At 36.1% G+C, this 14787-nt stretch overlaps 1 pseudogene across 1 annotated transcript in view; it reads right to left on the reverse strand.

The window, feature by feature from the left end:
- LOC149420846 (pyrokinin-1 receptor pseudogene) overlaps positions 1–14787 on the reverse strand; it is a 634598-nt pseudogene that overhangs the window by 554334 nt on the left and 65477 nt on the right. The window lies entirely within an intron of this gene.

Raw genomic sequence — 14787 nt, forward strand, 5'->3', positions numbered from 1 at the left:
CTGAACTTTTTCTCCAAAGGCATAGAAATTTACTGTAAAATTTTATTTTTTCTCCATATTTTTAAGAAGGACATAGGAACTCATACATCTAAATTATATATTATATCAACGCTTCAGGCCTCTGCGATATTGAGCGTTATATTTATTAAGGATGCTGTGAGAAAGTCCGAGAAATTTTGTGTGCTTTTCCGCTCCTCAATAAAATCCAAATAAATGGAATATATTTATGAACATATTCGAAAACATAAAACTGTTTTAGAAAGGTGACAAAATAAGCTTTCAAATTTTATTATTGGAAATCAACATAAATTTTAAGATATAAAAATTTTAAATCAAACATAAAAATAAAATAAAATACTTTTTACAATAAAAACACATAAATTTGTTTTTGACCACTATAGTTTTATTTTCACTCTACCGGTTTCGGAAGAACCCTTCCTTCGTCAGGAGAATATTAAAAACTACAGTTTTAAATACAGTTTTTAATATTCTCCTGACGAAGGAAGGGTTCTTCCGAAACCGGTAGAGTGAAAATAAAACTATAGTGGTCAAAAACAAATTTATGTGTTTTTATTGTAAATTATGATGAGCCACAAAGTGAATGCTTTTTACAATTACAAAATACTTTTTGTTTTAAAACCACGAGTTTTTAATCATTTTTATAACCGACCGGTTTCGCTTTACTAAAACATCTTAAGGGTACAAATTATTACTGTTTACTCATACTATAATATTTACTAAAACAGCAGTAAAACCATAGTATCATAGTCAAGAGCAACAACAACGCGGAAATATAGCCGACGTGCGCCAATGGTCTTATGATAGCTAGCATGCAATATGACTGGTATTTAGTTAGAGTGGTTTGCAGACAAAGGACCGAGATGGTAGAGGGTTTATTAAGTACAATAGCAAGCTCTATATTCACCTCAAAACGCTTCTCAAGTTCTCATACGTCTTAGAGATGGTTTCTTGTATTATTCTAATAACCCAAGTTCTCGGTATTACCAGCACGTTAATGTTCTATTCTGCTCTTGGAAAATTTCTTTAGATTAATGAGGACGTCACGTTAGTAAATATTATGGAAATAATTACTCATCATGATGATAAACAATTATGTAATGTGTGTCAGTAAAGGTGACTTTTTCAGTAACAATAACTTTGTTGAGGAGATGAGATGGTGAAATGTAACGTTGGATATAAAGGGCGAGAGTAGATGGGAAGGTAGCTTGAGTGCAGTTTTGTAATAAAAATTCGTTTTATGTCCCGTTCAGTTGAGGTAAAATGTGATAATAATTAAAGTTGAATGAATTCTTGGATCTGTAGTTAAAATATCTACAAAGCGTAATTGATAAACTTTTTTTTTTATTTTTTTTTTTTATTTATTATAAATTTTTAAAGATACAGGTATATGCAGTCCCACAAAGCTGTCACACATGACGGCTTGTCTGTAGGTTCTACAAATAATATATCTAAAACATTTTTAATTTTTAATACATGTATGACACAAAATTATACAATAAACAATATCACAAAATAATATATATCAAAGTACCTACCTATATACAAATTATTTAGGCAGGTACGTTGAGATGTTCAGGAATACATCAATAATAAAGTTCAGAGATACATTGATTCGTCGCTTATTAGCCAACGCTTAGTGTTTTTGGGGCAGGGTCTCTCATTATTCTGAGGTTTAAAATAATTATTAAATTTATTGAAAATCTCTGGTATTAAATATTTAAGCGTTCGGCTTCCATACTTATTTGTTACTCTTGGAATAATGAGGAATAATTAAACATCAAAAGTTTAATTTTTATCCATTCTGAACATTAAATTACTTTTAGATAGTTAATTTAAGTAGCACTCGTTAAAATAATTATGAGTAAAGGGGATTTATGAAAAATGAGAGATTCCGTCAGTGGGATTTGATATTTGCTGGAAATAAACTATGTAGTCAGTTGGATTTGGCGAAATTTCAACAAAATATGGAAATATTTTAATGAAAGACTTTACTTCTACAATCATATAGAATCACCTCCCGAACATAGCGCACTTTAACCTCGGACACCTATATATGAATTCATTAACGAAAGACTTTATGTCTACCATCATGTAGAATCACCGCCCAAAGATAGCGCGCACTTTAACCTCGGACACCTATATATGAATTCATTAACGAAAGACTTTATGTCTACCATCATGTAGAATCACCTCCCAAAGATAGCGCGCACTTTAACCTCGGACACCTATATATGAATTCATTAACGAAAGACTTTATGTCTACCATCATGTAGAATCACCTCCCAAAGATAGCGCGCACTTTAACCTCGGACACCTATATATGAATTCATTAACGAAAGACTTTATGTCTACCATCATGTAGAATCACCTCCCAAAGATAGCGCGCACTTTAACCTCGGACACCTATATATGAATTCATTAACGAAAGACTTTATGTCTACCATCATGTAGAATCACCTCCCAAAGATAGCGCGCACTTTAACCTCGGACACCTATATATGAATTCATTAACGAAAGACTTTATGTCTACCATCATGTAGAATCACCTCCCAAAGATAGCGCGCACTTTAACCTCGGACACCTATATATGAATTCATTAACGAAAGACTTTATGTCTACCATCATGTAGAATCACCTCCCAAAGATTGCGCGCACTTTAACCTCGGACACCTATATATGAATTCATTAACGAAAGACTTTATGTCTACCATCATGTAGAATCACCTCCCAAAGATAGCGCGCACTTTAACCTCGGACACCTATATATGAATTCATTAACGAAAGACTTTATGTCTACCATCATGTAGAATCACCTCCCAAAGATAGCGCGCACTTTAACCTCGGACACCTATATATGAATTCATTAACGAAAGACTTTATGTCTACCATCATGTAGAATCACCTCCCAAAGATAGCGCGCACTTTAACCTCGGACACCTATATATGAATTCATTAACGAAAGACTTTATGTCTACCATCATGTAGAATCACCTCCCAAAGATAGCGCGCACTTTAACCTCGGACACCTATATATGAATTCATTAACGAAAGACTTTATGTCTACCATCATGTAGAATCACCTCCCAAAGATAGCGCGCACTTTAACCTCGGACACCTATATATGAATTCATTAACGAAAGACTTTATGTCTACCATCATGTAGAATCACCTCCCAAAGATAGCGCGCACTTTAACCTCGGACACCTATATATGAATTCATTAACGAAAGACTTTATGTCTACCATCATGTAGAATCACCTCCCAAAGATAGCGCGCACTTTAACCTCGGACACCTATATATGAATTCATTAACGAAAGACTTTATGTCTACCATCATGTAGAATCACCTCCCAAAGATAGCGCGCACTTTAACCTCGGACACCTATATATGAATTCATTAACGAAAGACTTTATGTCTACTTTGGCTAGCGTGTGATGCGTTATACTTACCTTGTAACTGCCAATAAATGTGTATAGTGTAGGTTATGATAGAGTGAAACAGATGTAGTTGATAATTTAAGTTTATTGCAAACACGTTACACTATTACACGATTAGAATATCAGAAGGATTTAGTAGGAATCAAGAGATGTCGACCGCCAGGTCAGATCAGAGAAACAGGAATGCTCGTCGGTAATGGATTGGCAGCGAGCTCTGTTTCACGTCGGGTTGCCATCCGTGAAACAGTGTTTCCGTATTAAAATATTATTTTAGGCTGGCAGACAGTTCTTGCCCCCACATACCTTCCCCCCAGTGTCAACGATACATAAAAGAAAAAATTAGGGGTTCTAGAAAAAATATATACATATCACAAAATTTGCATGACGTCGGTTACATAATATAAACAAATTCGGTGTGTGACGTCATCGCAAAATAACATAAGCCTATGCGTTCAGAAAGATATCTCTTAAATGGTGAAGTTACTTTATGAACAATACATTTATATGTTTGTGAACGCATAGTCATGAACAAATTCCTAATAATAACATTATTTGAAAGTTAAATCCTTTTTTTAAAAATGTGTTGATATAATTACATGTTCGGAGCATGTACTGCATCTACGAACTGTATGTTTTTCTTGGAGCATTTACTGCATCGACAAAATTTTACATTTATAATTGGAGCATTTACTGCATCGACAAAATTTTATATTTATAATTGGAGCATTTACTGCATCGACAAAATTTTATTTTTATAATTGGAGCATTTACTGCATCGACAATTGTATGTTTTGTATTTATTTTCAAAACCAAAAGTTGCAAACAGAGTGCATTTAATACTTTAATGTTTGAAAACAATAAATGGTATTACAACATTTGACACAAGTGGTTATTATTTAACTTATCTAAACCTTTTTATATGGTAATGCATCTACGAACAGTGTTGTCGGAGCATATTATGAAATTAAGCATAAGTTAATTATAAAATAAAAAGTAGGAATCTATTTCCATTTGTATATATTTTTAATAATGCGTCTACAAACAGTGTTCGGAGCATGAGTTGTCAATTATTGAGTTATTTTAAAGTTGATTATTCTAAATATTATTTATTACATATTTAAATAACTACAAATTTGTCTTATAATATAGGAACATGATATCAATGTATAAAGTATGAACATAAGTGTTTCTTCAATCTTTGAACAAAAGGAAACGACGATTAATGTCACTATATTATAAAATTATTTATATCCGTGTTATGGAAAAAAGGTGTAAAAAAGGAAAAAAATACATATTTAAATGTTTTTGTAAAAGTACATTTAGCAATAGCATGGCTGTGAGTACTTAACTCTAAATGTTTATCTTTGAGATTACAAGGTAACTAAAAATATAACAAAAAACAACTGTCATATGTTCGTAGAATGTGTTTGTATTGATAATATTATCAAATGGCTATGTTTTCTTACGAACAAATGACAATGGTTCAATTTTGTAAAAAAAATTAATAATAATACATATAGGTCTCAACGACATGTTACATCAGATGCGTGATCAGTACATTTGATTTAACATGGTTAAAAGCATTTATATTTGTAACAGAGTCATCACATATAGTGGTAAGTTATTTCTGAACAAGCTTTATACAGAAGTTGTCGCATATAGCGAAATGGATAATTTCTCCTAGAAAATATATGTATATGAGTTTGCACTATAATATGGTAAGTTAAAAGTTAGCTAGGTAACTTTGTGCGATTGCATGGAATTACTTCATGGTTTTAAGGGATGAAAGTATTCATCGTAATAAGGTTTTTTATAAAATGATAAAAAACGTAGTAATTTGCAAAATAATTATAATAAGAAAGGTCAGGTTTTCATCAAGAACTTGAACGCTTAAATATTATGTATGTAACATTAATTTAGAGAATATAAATGTTGGTATATGGAATTCGATCTTTAAATGGATAGCAAGAGTAGATTCTTAATCAATGTTTCTATCATGAGTTGCAGAAAATTTATATGTAAGAAAAGTTGTGTCTTTTGTGCATTAGTATGTACCGTAACTTATTGGAAAATGGACTTGACGACCTGATCTTGTTGTTGTCTTTGGTTCAGGTTGGTCTGGAACAGATGTGTGATTATCGCAAGGAAGTCTTCCATTAGTTAGTTCGGCTGGCGAACATTTCAATTCCTCGCGAACAGTAGATCTCAGGCTGGTAATATAAGTGGGAGGATTTCCATCCAGTTTTGCTCACCACTTGCCATGAAAGATGCTTTTAAACTGGTTATTGCTTGTGGGTGATAAGCGGTAGTCGTGCTGAGAGATGATGTGACATATATAGAATTCTCCGGGTGCGGGCGATGGTTTGCTTTGCGGTTTGTTGGTCAAGCGCGGGTCAGTGTGTCGACGCCGGGCGCTGGTGACCGGACTCGATGATGATCGGGCACTGGGGAAGAACGTGGTTCTTCAAGTACGCCAGTGCTGACGGAAAGGCCGAAGGTACAGTGGACCTTGCAGGCGATTGAGCGGGAGTTGTTTGGACCAGTGAGGATTTTGCGTGTCCTCGTTGTGGTCGCGATGTATGGATGAAGCGCTGGTCAGATTGCTGGAACCAGGGCGTTCAGATCCGATGTAGGCTGGCCAGGGATGATTCCCGGGACCTGGGCGCTACAATGATGTCCCGATGGAGTCCATGAGCAGAGCCGGGAATATTGTCCTTCGCGCGATGAAGATGCGCGGATTATTACTTGTGTTTCTCTCTAATTGATGACGGCTGATTGATGACTGGTTTGATTTGTTTCATCTGAAGGGGAAGCTTTAGTATTTGTAGGTAAAATACATGATGTATGTTTGCTTCCGAATGTCCTGCGCGTTGGTCTTCCATATTGTTCAACTTATCTTGAGAAATTGTTACAGGTTCTTGAAACGATGAAGGTATGTTTGTTTCTTCCGATGAGGTCATTTCCAATAATATGTTACGTAATACGTTATGCAAGACATAAAAAATCCAAAAAAAACTAGAGAATACTGTGTAAGAATCTATTCCATCTACCGGATATCTTAGCAAGTTATTAGCGAGTTCGCGTTTGTATTGTATTTTAGTGAAGACGCAAACCGCGTCACGTAAGTTATTGTGAAATACCGATATGCAAATATGGCGCTATTATTATATAGTGCAATAATAATTTAAATTTGTTATTACAAAATAGTATGATGTTAAATTACCTCAAAGTAAGGTTTGGCAATTATTGGACAATAACCTTAATATCACTACAATAATGTATATCTAAAACATGATTATGTAGGTATGCTGAACAATTCATTGTTTTGCGAAATGGCAATAAGAAATCGTGATATAGGTTACTTGATTGAGATATGTGGGTAGGTTGGCTTGTTCAACTGCAGGTTGTCCACGTGGATTGTTGCGTCATCTTCCTTGTCCGGGGAGTAGATGCTGCCGTTGTAGGTTGTAGTGGGTAGGTTGTAATTCATCGCAAGATTATGATGCCATGGTTAGCCACGTTGTTGACAGCCTGATTTCAGGATCGTTCTCACTGAAATTAATTTTAACACGCACTTAATTTTCATAAAAATAGTAAAACATTTCAAGCTAGGGATTGATTGACAAAATAGGGTATTGATGGGAACTATACCACGTGTATATTTCCTTAAATTACCGGGACATTTACTAGCATTTATATTAAAAAATTGATTTGTAAGAGATATATGAATTGGATTTTACTTACTGATCTTGCCCGGGATTGCTGTTTCTCTTTTCTGATCCTTGGCGGTGACGGAATGTTGCAAAATGATTTTAAAATACTAAAGTCGGTATATTGTTCTGAGTCGATGGGTCACCAATTTGGCTTATGTGTTGTGCGTGTTAAGCTTACCTTGTAACTGCCAATAAATGTGTATAGTGTAGGTTATGATAGAGTGAAACAGATGTAGTTGATAATTTAAGTTTATTGCAAACACGTTACACTATTACACGATTAGAATATCAGAAGGATTTAGTAGGAATCAAGAGATGTCGACCGCCAGGTCAGATCAGAGAAACAGGAATGCTCGTCGGTAATGGATTGGCAGCGAGCTCTGTTTCACGTCGGGTTGCCATCCGTGAAACAGTGTTTCCGTATTAAAATATTATTTTAGGCTGGCAGACAGTTCTTGCCCCCACACTACCATCATGTAGAATCACCTCCCAAAGATAGCGCGCACTTTAACCTCGGACACCTATATATGAATTCATTAACGAAAGACTTTATGTCTACCATCATGTAGAATCACCTCCCAAAGATAGCGCGCACTTTAACCTCGGACACCTATATATGAATTCATTAACGAAAGACTTTATGTCTACCATCATGTAGAATCACCTCCCAAAGATAGCGCGCACTTTAACCTCGGACACCTATATATGAATTCATTAACGAAAGACTTTATGTCTACCATCATGTAGAATCACCTCCCAAAGATAGCGCGCACTTTAACCTCGGACACCTATATATGAATTCATTAACGAAAGACTTTATGTCTACCATCATGTAGAATCACCGCCCAAAGATAGCGCGCACTTTAACCTCGGACACCTATATATGAATTCATTAACGAAAGACTTTATGTCTACCATCATGTAGAATCACCTCCCAAAGATAGCGCGCACTTTAACCTCGGACACCTATATATGAATTCATTAACGAAAGACTTTATGTCTACCATCATGTAGAATCACCTCCCAAAGATAGCGCGCACTTTAACCTCGGACACCTATATATGAATTCATTAACGAAAGACTTTATGTCTACCATCATGTAGAATCACCTCCCAAAGATAGCGCGCACTTTAACCTCGGACACCTATATATGAATTCATTAACTCTTAAACCCTACCTGGGGTACTGGAGTACCCCCCTGGTGTTTAAAATATCAACAATTTTAACAATATTGCACTGTTACAAAAATCGCTCTAGCTAATCTACTCTCGATAATTGGCGCGTAAGTACGTCAGGAAGCCGTCACCGCCCGGCAAGTGCATTCGCGTACACAGGTGTTCCGGGGTACCCCAGTACCCCGTGGTAGGAATACTGTTAGTTATTCCTTCCAGTTATACTTGAATTACTGAAGGTATTTTTCGACATCTCTCTGGTAAGTTTACACATTATTTATTATTTACTTTACTTTGTGATAATGGTTATGGAGTACAGTGTTGATAGGGAGGGCCTGTGCCCAATAACGAGACATTCATGGACTAATAATGTGTTATGAATGTAATGACAGTGTATGCAGTGTAATGAGGTGTCTGTATTGTTTTCAAATATGGCATCCCAGACTTGAAGTCTTGGGGGGGAGGGTTAAATTGCAGCTGCTTTGTTGGTATCTGATGACGAAGAGCTCAACCTAGGAGAAGATTCAGAAGATGAGCCCGACGGTGTTATCGAGGATTTCCGGGACCATTCTGAAGTCGCACCTCGTGAAGACGGTGATCAAGATAGTGTGGAAGGAGATGAAGAGTATTTAGTGCCTGAAAATGACTGGGCTGGTATAAATGAAGACGGTAGGCGCTTGGTTGATTCTCCATTAGTTATGTATGGAAAAGGTCATAATAATCGACAAAAGTGGACTGGTGTTAAGCCTTCTCGCTCAAGAATGCCTCGCCGCAATATTTTGTTGCACCCACCTGGTAACGTCTTAACAGAAACCTGACATGTGACAATTGGTTCACGTCTATACCCACAGCCAAGAAGTTACTGGAAAAAGTTATAACATTAGTTGGAACTGTAAAGAAGAATAAACGAGAAATTCCTCCTGTTTTCTTGGACACTAAAAATCGAGAGCAAATGCACATCAATGTTTGCCTACGACGGACCTCTCACATTTTTGTCGTATTGTCCTCTGAAGTCAAGAAGAAACTTGTAATCATGTTGTCCACCATGCATGACAGCCCTGACAAGGATAATGAAGTGTACCTTCCAGAAATAATACATTTCTATAGTAAAACCAAATGCGGGGTGGATGTGTTCGACCAACTTTGTAAGAAATACTCGATGTCCAGGAACATCGAAAGGTGGCCCATGTGTCTCTTCTACGGGTTGCTAAATGCCGTTATTGTCAACTCTTGGGTCTCATTCAAGCTGTTAACTAACATTGATGAAGAGAAAATAACCAAGCGGCGTGAATTTCTTAAGAGTTTGTCAATGGCACTCATAAAGCCTCATATGAGAGCAAAATTACAATAGCAAAGTTTACCCCGGGATATCAGAGAAACTATTCGTGCAGTCTTGAATATTCATAGTGAAGATCATAGGCCGGTCCCTAATAATCTCAAACCTGGTCGCTGCTGTTTTTGTCCGCGCACAAAGGACAGAAAATCTCGATCTGTCTGTAACACTTGTCGCCGCTATATTTGTGTTGACCATCAATACAAAATCTGTCCTTCATGTAACGACAAAAATGTCTATTAGTTTTTATTAATAAATTTTATTGTCTTTTCTTATTACTTTGCCATAATAAAAATAATATTTTAAAAAATATCAAAGACTTTTATTTTATTCATTTTTTTTGCGCGGGGTACTGCAGTACTCCGTGGTAGGAATAATTACATTCCCAGAGTGGTAGGGTTTAAGAGTTAACGAAAGACTTTATGTCTACCATCATGTAGAATCACCTCCCAAAGATAGCGCGCACTTTAACCTCGGACACCTATATATGAATTCATTAACGAAAGACTTTATGTCTACCATCATGTAGAATCACCTCCCAAAGATAGCGCGCACTTTAACCTCGGACACCTATATATGAATTCATTAACGAAAGACTTTATGTCTACCATCATGTAGAATCACCTCCCAAAGATAGCGCGCACTTTAACCTCGGACACCTATATATGAATTCATTAACGAAAGACTTTATGTCTACCATCATGTAGAATCACCTCCCAAAGATAGCGCGCACTTTAACCTCGGACACCTATATATGAATTCATTAACGAAAGACTTTATGTCTACCATCATGTAGAATCACCTCCCAAAGATAGCGCGCACTTTAACCTCGGACACCTATATATGAATCCATTAACGAAAGACTTTATGTCTACCATCATGTAGAATCACCTCCCAAAGATAGCGCGCACTTTAACCTCGGACACCTATATATGAATTCATTAACGAAAGACTTTATGTCTACCATCATGTAGAATCACCTCCCAAAGATAGCGCGCACTTTAACCTCGGACACCTATATATGAATTCATTAACGAAAGACTTTATGTCTACCATCATGTAGAATCACCTCCCAAAGATAGCGCGCACTTTAACCTCGGACACCTATATATGAATTCATTAACGAAAGACTTTATGTCTACCATCATGTAGAATCACCTCCCAAAGATAGCGCGCACTTTAACCTCGGACACCTATATATGAATTCATTAACGAAAGACTTTATGTCTACCATCATGTAGAATCACCTCCCAAAGATAGCGCGCACTTTAACCTCGGACACCTATATATGAATTCATTAACGAAAGACTTTATGTCTACCATCATGTAGAATCACCTCCCAAAGATAGCGCGCACTTTAACCTCGGACACCTATATATGAATTCATTAACGAAAGACTTTATGTCTACCATCATGTAGAATCACCTCCCAAAGATAGCGCACTTTAACCTGGGACACCTGTATATGAATTCATTAACGAAAGACTTTATGTCTACCATCATGTAGAATCACCTCCCAAAGATAGCGCGCACTTTAACCTCGGACACCTATATATGAATTCATTAACGAAAGACTTTATGTCTACCATCATGTAGAATCACCTCCCAAAGATAGCGCGCACTTTAACCTCGGACACCTATATATGAATTCATTAACGAAAGACTTTATGTCTACCATCATGTAGAATCACCTCCCAAAGATAGCGCGCACTTTAACCTCGGACACCTATATATGAATTCATTAACGAAAGACTTTATGTCTACCATCATGTAGAATCACCTCCCAAAGATAGCGCACTTTAACCTGGGACACCTGTATATGAATTCATTAACGAAAGACTTTATGTCTACCATCATGTAGAATCACCTCCCAAAGATAGCGCGCACTTTAACCTCGGACACCTATATATGAATTCATTAACGAAAGACTTTATGTCTACCATCATGTAGAATCACCTCCCAAAGATAGCGCGCACTTTAACCTCGGACACCTATATATGAATTCATTAACGAAAGACTTTATGTCTACCATCATGTAGAATCACCTCCCAAAGATAGCGCACTTTAACCTGGGACACCTGTATATGAATTCATTAACGAAAGACTTTATGTCTACCATCATGTAGAATCACCTCCCAAAGATAGCGCACTTTAACCTCGGACACCTGTATATGAATTACCGAAAGATTTTACGTCTTCCATAATTTAGAATCAACTCCCAAAGATAGCGCAGTTAACCCCCGGACACGTGTATATAATTATTATAATTCGTGGCGCACATATTTTTATAAATCATACATTTTCGCTCATCCAGGAAAAGTAAGTAAATTTATTCAATTATTCAAATCGTCTTTCTATAGGGAGACCATTTAATTCATCGTATTTTTTACCAGATGATTGGATAGCCAAATATTCCTATAACCCACGTGAACATTAATTTTGAGGAAGAAAACGCAAAATTATCTTTACCTCATGTTTTTTCACCGTTTTGTATCATAAAAGTAGATACATCAGGCATATCATCTATTTTTTCTAACTTTACATATTACTTGTTTCTTGTAAAAAATAACCGTTTTCTCGAAAAAAATTAAAAATAAAAGTAAAATCTACAAAGTTTTTTTGTAGAAAATGTAGGATTTGTGTGTCAAGGATTTCCTTAAATAAATGTACACGATTTACTATATTTATAATTTTCAATATTTATATTCCTACCTATTACGATGCTCTTACTACCTTTCTCGGCATCTTTTCATCCTCATCAGGAGAGACACACAAATTTCCGCTTTCCTCAACTTGAGTTTTATTTTTAAAATAAACAAGCCATCAAATAAGTTGTCGGGCGGAATAAGTGCGAACAACAGTTGAATCCAGATACTCCCACTCATGAAAAGACTCCATAAATTTTGTTCACGGAGCAGATACAAGATATCGCGTGTGATTTGGGGTATTTCCTGAATACTGATGACAGTTGATGTCACTATATTACCGGTAACCCAAATAAGGGAGTAAAGTGGGTCAAATGATGTCAAAATACATTAAATCGTTTCGAATAATATATATACAAACAGAAACGTAACAAGATACTGACGATGCGCAGTTCTTAGTACAACCAGAGGTATTAACCATGTAATACTATTATGTACATTTGGTGTAGGTACATTTACGTGTAATGTTCTGCACATTACACTTACATCAAATAAACATATTATATACTAACCAACGTGGGCGAAGAGGATGGACTTCCTCACCAAATAGTCCTGTTTGACATAAACTATCCTTTAATATTGCTTTAAGAATCTTACATGGGATAATTCCATGTCCAATATAGGGTGCATAAGATGATTTTAGGTCCAATATAGGGTGCATGAGAATCTTACATAAGATAATTCTAGGTCCAATGTAAGTTGCATAAGAATCTTACATAGGATGATTCTATATTCAATATAGGGTGCATAAGATGATTTTAGGTCCAATATAGGATGCATAAAAATCCCACATATGATGATTCCAGGTCCAAAATAAGGTGCATAAGAATCTTACATAGGATGATTCTAGGTTCAATATAGGGTGCATGAGAATCTTACATAAGATAATTCTAGGTCCAATGTAAGTTGCATAAGAATCTTACATAGGATGATTCTATATTCAATATAGGGTGCATAAGATGATTTTAGGTCCAATATAGGATGCATAAAAATCCCACATATGATGATTCCAGGTCCAATATAAGGTGCATAAGAATCTTACATAGGATGATTCTAGGTCCAATATAAGAATCTCAGACAAGATGTTTCTATGTACAATATAGGGTGCATAAAAATCTTACATACTATGATTCTAGGTCCAATATAGGGTGCAAAAAAACGTGGAGCTAAGGGAGCTGAAAATAATTTGGAACTATTCAAACGACCTTCAAAGTGAATCAAGAAAGTGTATCAACAAATCTGCACCTTTTGAGTTTTGTGGGAATTGTCTTGAATTAGTCTCATAAAACTTTTACCCGCTTTTTGAAATCTGTCCCTTTAGACATATTTAAAAACATATCTCCATGAAGGTAGCTGCATTTAAAGTTCTTGCAAAAAAAATGTAAAGATAATTACTATAAATCAATATTTTTATCCATTTTGAACAATCTTCAAAACAAGGAGAAAAGTTGTTTGGAGCGGTATCGGGTTAAATTAACAAAATTTATTATTTTAATAACTAACTAACTATCTAACTAATCATCACGCCGTTTCCCCGCAGGGGTAGGCAGAGAGGACGGACCGCCAAACAACTCGGTCTTGGCACACACTTCTTGCCTCATTCACATTCATACATCGTCTCATACATACTCTTCTATTATTCTGACTCTTGACATGGCCCGACTCGAGTATCTGATTCACTTTATCGTGCCATGTCTTCCTCGGGCGTCCCCGACTTCTGCTACCATTCCCATTTGCATCATATATCCTCCTTACACTCCTATCTTCGCTCATTCGCTCTACATGCCCAAACCATCTAAGTGTCCCTTTCTTAATCTTACTCATTACACTTACATCAGCCTTGCACTATTTGCGGATCTCCACATTCCTCACACGATCAAACATGGTTTTACCACACATACGCCTCAGGGATCTCATTTCAACAGCATTCAATCTACTTTCATCCTTTCTTTGCCAGTTTCATGCCTCACTTCCATACATCAAGGTAGGTACCAGCACTCCGTTGTGGACTGCTAACTTCGCTTCTTTGGACAATTTTTTGTTAGCGCCAACGGCGTTCAGTCCTCCATTAACGGAATTATTATAATAACTCCTTTGTCAAATGCCTTATTTAAAAAAATATATATATTTCATGTAACTACATACTCAGATTCGCCCGAGCTATAATATTCTTTTGCGGCCGAGTAAAATAAATAATTCTTTTAATTTAGCATTTCGAAAAAATTTGCTCAAAAAATAATAATAACCACTGTCAGAAAAATTATTTGCTCCGGGAATCGAACCCAGAATCAGTCTTACTGGGACAGGCGTTTTAAACCTATTGACCCTTGGGACTTACTTATTAAACTTCATATTTGTCGATATCATATTTCAAATTCAAAATTGACAAAATCGTCTGTGGCAGCT

Source organism: Hesperophylax consimilis, chromosome 9 (genome assembly GCF_061612785.1).
Source record: "Hesperophylax consimilis isolate HC1 chromosome 9, BYU_Hcon_1.0, whole genome shotgun sequence".
In the NCBI taxonomy this organism is placed as follows: Eukaryota; Metazoa; Arthropoda; class Insecta; order Trichoptera; family Limnephilidae; genus Hesperophylax; species Hesperophylax consimilis.